The following is a 6,187-nucleotide window of genomic DNA, read 5'->3' as shown; positions in this document are numbered from 1 at the left end:
GAGTCGCCCCATCACCCCAGAGATCAACACTGTGAAACAAACAGAACCAACAAGAAACTAGAACAGAAAAGAGTCGCCCCATCACCCCAGAGATCAACACTGTGAAACAAACTGAGAATCAACAAGAAACTAGAACAGAAAAGAGTCGCCCCATCACCCCAGAGATCAACACTGTGAAACAAACAGAGAACCAACAAGAAACTAGAACAGAAAAGAGTCGCCCCATCACCCCAGAGATCAACACTGTGAAACAAACAGAACCAACAAGAAACTAGAACAGAAAAGAGTCACCCCATCACCCCAGAGATCAACACTGTGAAACAAACAGAACCAACAAGAAACTAGAACAGAAAAGAGTCGCCCCATCACCCCAGAGATCAACACTGTGAAACAAACAGAACCAACAAGAAACTAGAACAGAAAAGAGTCACCTCATCACCCCAGAGATCAACACCGTGAAACAAATAGAATCAACAAGAAACTAGAACAGAAAAGAGTCGCCCCATCACCCCAGAGATCAACACTGTGAAACAAACAGAATCAACATGAAACTCGAACATTGGGGAATGGAATGAATGTATGTTTGCAGAAAGGCTGGTGCTTGTGAAATAAAGGGGTGTGTGATATCTAGCACGTTGTTTCAATTAACAAAGGGGCTGGAATAATATTGTATGGGAGTAATTTAACAAGTATACAGAGAGAGAATCAATAGTGATCCAAGAAATTGAGTGAAGGGGCTGGAGTAAATAACAAGGGAATTGGGGGTTAAGTTCTGTACCGTGGATTTGAATTAAAAGAAATATAATTAACAACAGATTGATGATGAATTAATTATGCTCTTGTAATATCTCGGATTTCACTGAAATGTATATTTAAATATTTACTTCACACAGTTATCCTACTTGCATATTCATATTATTTGATTATTAATTTAAGAATATTGCTACTCCTATATAAAAACATTGTTAACATACACACACACACATACAATTTAGAAATTATCATTTCTCTATAGAGGCATATTTCTTCACACAATATTTGTAAAACACCTCTTACATCTTTAGAGATGCATAAGTTAACACCCTAGTGTCATTTTCTTTGTTCTTGGGGTTGCTACAATTGGTGTGTTGTAACAGGTTTACCCCTCTAGGTAACCCTGTGAGTCAGGCTAGCAGTGGGCTGCACTGCACTTACATGCTGCGGAAAAGCACCCGGTCTGCACAACAGAACCTCCCATCTACAAACATCTAACTAATAAACTACTTAACCTGTCAACACCTGCACTGTACCCACACACACCCTGCACACTGTACCAACATCCTGCACACACTCTACACACTACCCACACCCTACATATTACCCACACCATGCACACTGTAACTACACACTCCACACACCCTACATACAGTACCTGCACATTCCACACCCCACACACTGTACCTACACACTCCACACCCTACACACTCCACAGACCATACACACTACTCACACCACACAACCTACACACTGTACCCACACACTCCCCACACCCTGCACACTGTACCCAATAGGGATGAAACGAGTTTTCGATAGCACGATCTATAGTGATTACGAATATTTGTGATAATTGTATTGCTAACATTTTTTTAATTATTCGATAATCGTAGCAAACGAGTCAAATACTCACTAAACGTGGCTGGAAGCAGAACAGATGCTTTTCTCTCCAAATATGGGTAAAATCATCGGTGTGTTCTAGGGCTGCTACGATTAAATCAAAAATCTATTTTTCGATCGATTCCATTCCTCATTATATACATGGATATAAATACTGCAATATCAATAATTACATTTTTGTAACGCACATAGTTAATACAATTATTTAAGTGAAACTGCACCGAACGCCCTACCTTGCAGTATTTAAGAACATAAGAAAGTTTACAAATGAGAGGAAGCCATTCAACCCATTTGGTTGACAGTAGCTTATTGATCCCAGAATCTCATCAAGCAGCTTCTTGAAGGATCCCAGTTTGTCAACTTTATTTTCTGAATGCCCCTTTGTCTAATCTCCATTTATGACCCCTGGTCCTTGTTTCTTTTTTCAGGTCGAAAAAGTCACTTGGGTCGATATTGTCAATACCTTTTAGAATTTTGAATGCTTGAATTAGGTCACTGCATAGTCTTCTTAGTTCAAGACTGAATAGATTAAATTATTTTACCTGTCTGCATATGACATGCCTTTTAAACCCAGAATAATTCTGGTCGCTCTTCTTTGCACTCTTTCTAGAGCAGCAATATCTTTTTTGTAGTGAGGTAACCAGAACTGAACACAATATTCAAGATGAGGTCTTAATATTGATTTGTACAGTTTTAACATTACTGCCCTTGATTTAAATTCAACATTTTTCACAATGTATCCGAGCATCTTGTTAGCCTTTTTTATAGCTTCCCCACATGAAGACATTTCTGAGTCAACAAAAACTCCTAGGTCTTTTTCACAGATTCCTTCTTCAATTTCAATATATCCCATATAATATTTACAATGCACATTTTTATTTCCTGCATGCAGTACCTTACACTTCTCTCTATTAAATGTCATTTGCCATGTGCCTGCCCAGTTCTGAATCTTGTCTAGATCATTTTGAATGACCTTTGCTGCTGCCACTCCTCTTATTTTTGTGTCGTCTGCAAATTTAACAAGTTTGCTTACTATACCAGAATCTAAAATAATTAATGTAGATTAGGAATAGCAGAGGACCTAATACTGATCCCTGTGCTACTCCACTGGTTTCCTCGCTCTATTTTAAGGTTTCTAATCAATACTTTCTGTTTTCTACATGTTAACCACTCCCTAATCCATGTACATGCATTTCCTTGCATCCCTACTGCTTTCAGTTTGAGAATTAATCTTTTGTGCGGGACTTTGTCAGAGGCTTTCTGGAAATCTAAATAAACCATGTCATATGCTTTGCAATTATCCATTATCGATGTTGCATCCTCAAAAAAATCAAGCAGGTTAGTTAGACACGATCTCCCTTTCCTAAAACCATGTCGACTCTCTCCCAGGATACTGTTACCATATAAGTAATTTTCCATTTTGGAGCTTATTATAATTTCCATAAGTTTGCATATAATAGAAGTCAGGCTTATTGGTCTGTAGTTACCTGGTTCAGTTTTGTTTCCCTTTTTGTGGATCGGTATTACGTTTGCAATTTTCCAGTCTGTCGGTACAACCCCTGTGTCAAGAGACTGTTGCATGATCTTGGTTAGCGGTTTGTAAATAACTTCTTTCATTTCTTTGAGTACTATTGGGAGGATCTCATCTGGCCCAGGGGATTTGTTTATTTTAAGAGCTCCTAGTCCCTTTAACACTTCTGCCTCGGTTATGCTAAAGTTATTTAAAAATGGATAGGAACTGGATGACATGTGAGGCATGTTGTCCGTATCCTCCTTTGTAAAAACTTGTGAAAAGTAATCATTTAATATATTTGCTATTTTTTTTTCTTCATCTATGATTTTGCCATTTGTATCTCTTAGACATTTAATCTCTTTGAATGTTCTCTTGCTGTTGTAATATTGGAAAAACATTTTTGAATTGTTTTTAGCCCCCTTGGCAATGTTCATTTCTATTTCCCTCTTGGTCTTTTTGACTTGCGTTTGCAGTTCTGTGTACTCTTACTGTGTACTTTGTTTTTGGTCCCTTTTAAACACTCTGTAAAGTGCCTTTTTTCATTGAATATTTTTTTAATTGATGTATTAAACCATTTTGACAATTTAGTTTTACATTTCTACAACACAAACCTTGGGTGTGCTCTTGTTTTCCTGCTCTCGTTAACTACTAGTTAAACTAGCATCTGATTTGCTGGTCCAATCCTACCAGCAAATCAGTTTTGAGAAAATTATTTGTAAGTACGCCCCTCTGTGTATTCAATAAGCAAATAATAATAATAATAATAATAATAATAATAATAATAATAATAATAATAATAATAATAATAAAAAAATGCGACATTATTATTAGTATTTTAGTATTATTATATTTTAGGCCAGGTTTTCCGCATTGTATTTCACAGATAGTGAAGGTTAGGGGGTACAGTATTAACACAATGCAATGCGTGATGATGCAGGTATCGGTGAATTAAAAAATAATTTTAAAAAAAAGACAAAAAAAAAAGTGTTTTTCGTAAACTCATGTCTGTACCCCTCGCATTCAGTTGTTGTGCACAAGCTTTTACTAAACAGCAATGATATTATAATAATAATGTCACGGGGAGAGGAATGCACCGAAAATCATCGATATTTACTAGAACGATTATATTTTGTGTGCCCAATTAATCGATTGCTATTTTGAGGATTAACTGTCAGTCCTAGTGTGTACTTTCACTACAAAAAATATATAGCAGGGAAATTCAGTCCCATAGGATTTACATCCAATCCACAGAATGTGGAAAAAGCACAACAACGAAAGCAGGAATAACTTCAAACATGCCCTTCCGTGCTCGGCACCCGGCGGAGTTAAAAAAAACGTCAGCAGTCAACAAGCAAGGTCACTTTAATAACTTTTTTTTTCCAATGCGGTGTCCTCCCTATACTGTCTTCTGTTCAACTCTCATTTATCAGTATATAATTTCAATACGTCCATTAACATGTACACGTTATAGGTTATTATGCCAGCAATAAAACAGGCTCAAGTTGATAACGGTACTGAAATGTGTTTTCTTAAATTATAGATGAAATAACGGCAAAAAAGGAATATGCATAAAGGACATCATGCCCATAGGGTTTTATTGCATACTTACAGGTTGTGTAGTACAAAATGATTAATTTATTTTGCAGACTATTTGAAAAAGAATCAAGAATAGTTAGCAGTATGTGTGTAAAGCAAATACTTTAAATGTATTGAAAGAAATATAGATGCTTCATATTTTGTAATTATGTACTGTTTCTAAGTACATTTAAATACATAAATACAAGGTGTAAATAAAGCAGGAGGAAAAAAGCTTGCAGTCCCATTTTGAGACTTAAATAAAGGGATCATGTTTTGCAGCTGCTATATGGTAATACAAGGACTATTTCATTCAGATTATTTTGCTTCCACGTGTGTGCTAGTAATTTTGTCATTCTTGCTAGAATATTGCTCTTTTTTTAAAGTCTGTAGCATCTTTGAGTTGCAGACCACATTCCACAGTGTAAAAAAGGAAATAACTTGTTATGTTTTTTCTTTTTATTCAGGTAAAAAAGTAATTGAAAAATAATAGCTACTATCATGATAATCTGTGTATGGTGAAGAGGGCATGCAACTATTCCTATCATAGCAATTTCAATCGTTTTATGTCTAGTACCCACACACTCCCCACCCCTATACACTGTAACCACATACTCCCCACGCCTACACACTGAACCCAAACACTCACCACACCATACACACTAAATCCACACACTCACCACACCCTACACACTGTACCCACACACTCCCCACCCCTACACAATGAACCCAAACACTCACCACACCATACACACTGAACCCACACACTCACCACCCCATACACACTGAACCCACACACTCACCACACCCTACACACTCACCACCCATACACACTGAACCCAAACACCACACACCATACACACTGTACCCACACACTCACCACACCATACACACTGAACCCAAACACTCACCACACCATACACACTGTACCCACACACTCCCCACCCCTACACACTGAACCCAAACACTCACCACACCATACACACTGAACCCACACACTCACCACACCATACACACTGAACCCAAACACTCAACACACCCACACACTCCCCACCCCTACACACTGTACCCACACACTCCCCACCCATACACACTGAACCCACACACTCACCACACCATACACACTGAACCCACACACTCACCACCCCATACACACTGAACCCACACACTCACCACACCATACACACTAAACCTCTGTGACATTGGTGTGTGTGAGTGGTATGGTATGTGTAGGACTTGGGGGTTGTGAGTGGGGTGTGGTATGTGTGACTGGGGTTTGTGAGTGGTGGTGGTGTGTGGTATGTGTGACTTGGGTGTGTGTGTGTGTGACACCATACACACTGTACCCACACACTCACCACACCCTACACACTGTACCCACACACTCCCCACCCCTACACACTGTACCCACACACTCCCCACACCCTACACACTGTACCCACACAC

The sequence above is a fragment of the Polyodon spathula genome, chromosome 37 (genome assembly GCF_017654505.1).
Source record: "Polyodon spathula isolate WHYD16114869_AA chromosome 37, ASM1765450v1, whole genome shotgun sequence".
In the NCBI taxonomy this organism is placed as follows: domain Eukaryota; kingdom Metazoa; phylum Chordata; class Actinopteri; order Acipenseriformes; family Polyodontidae; genus Polyodon; species Polyodon spathula.
Note: the sequence above shows the minus strand (reverse complement) of the source record.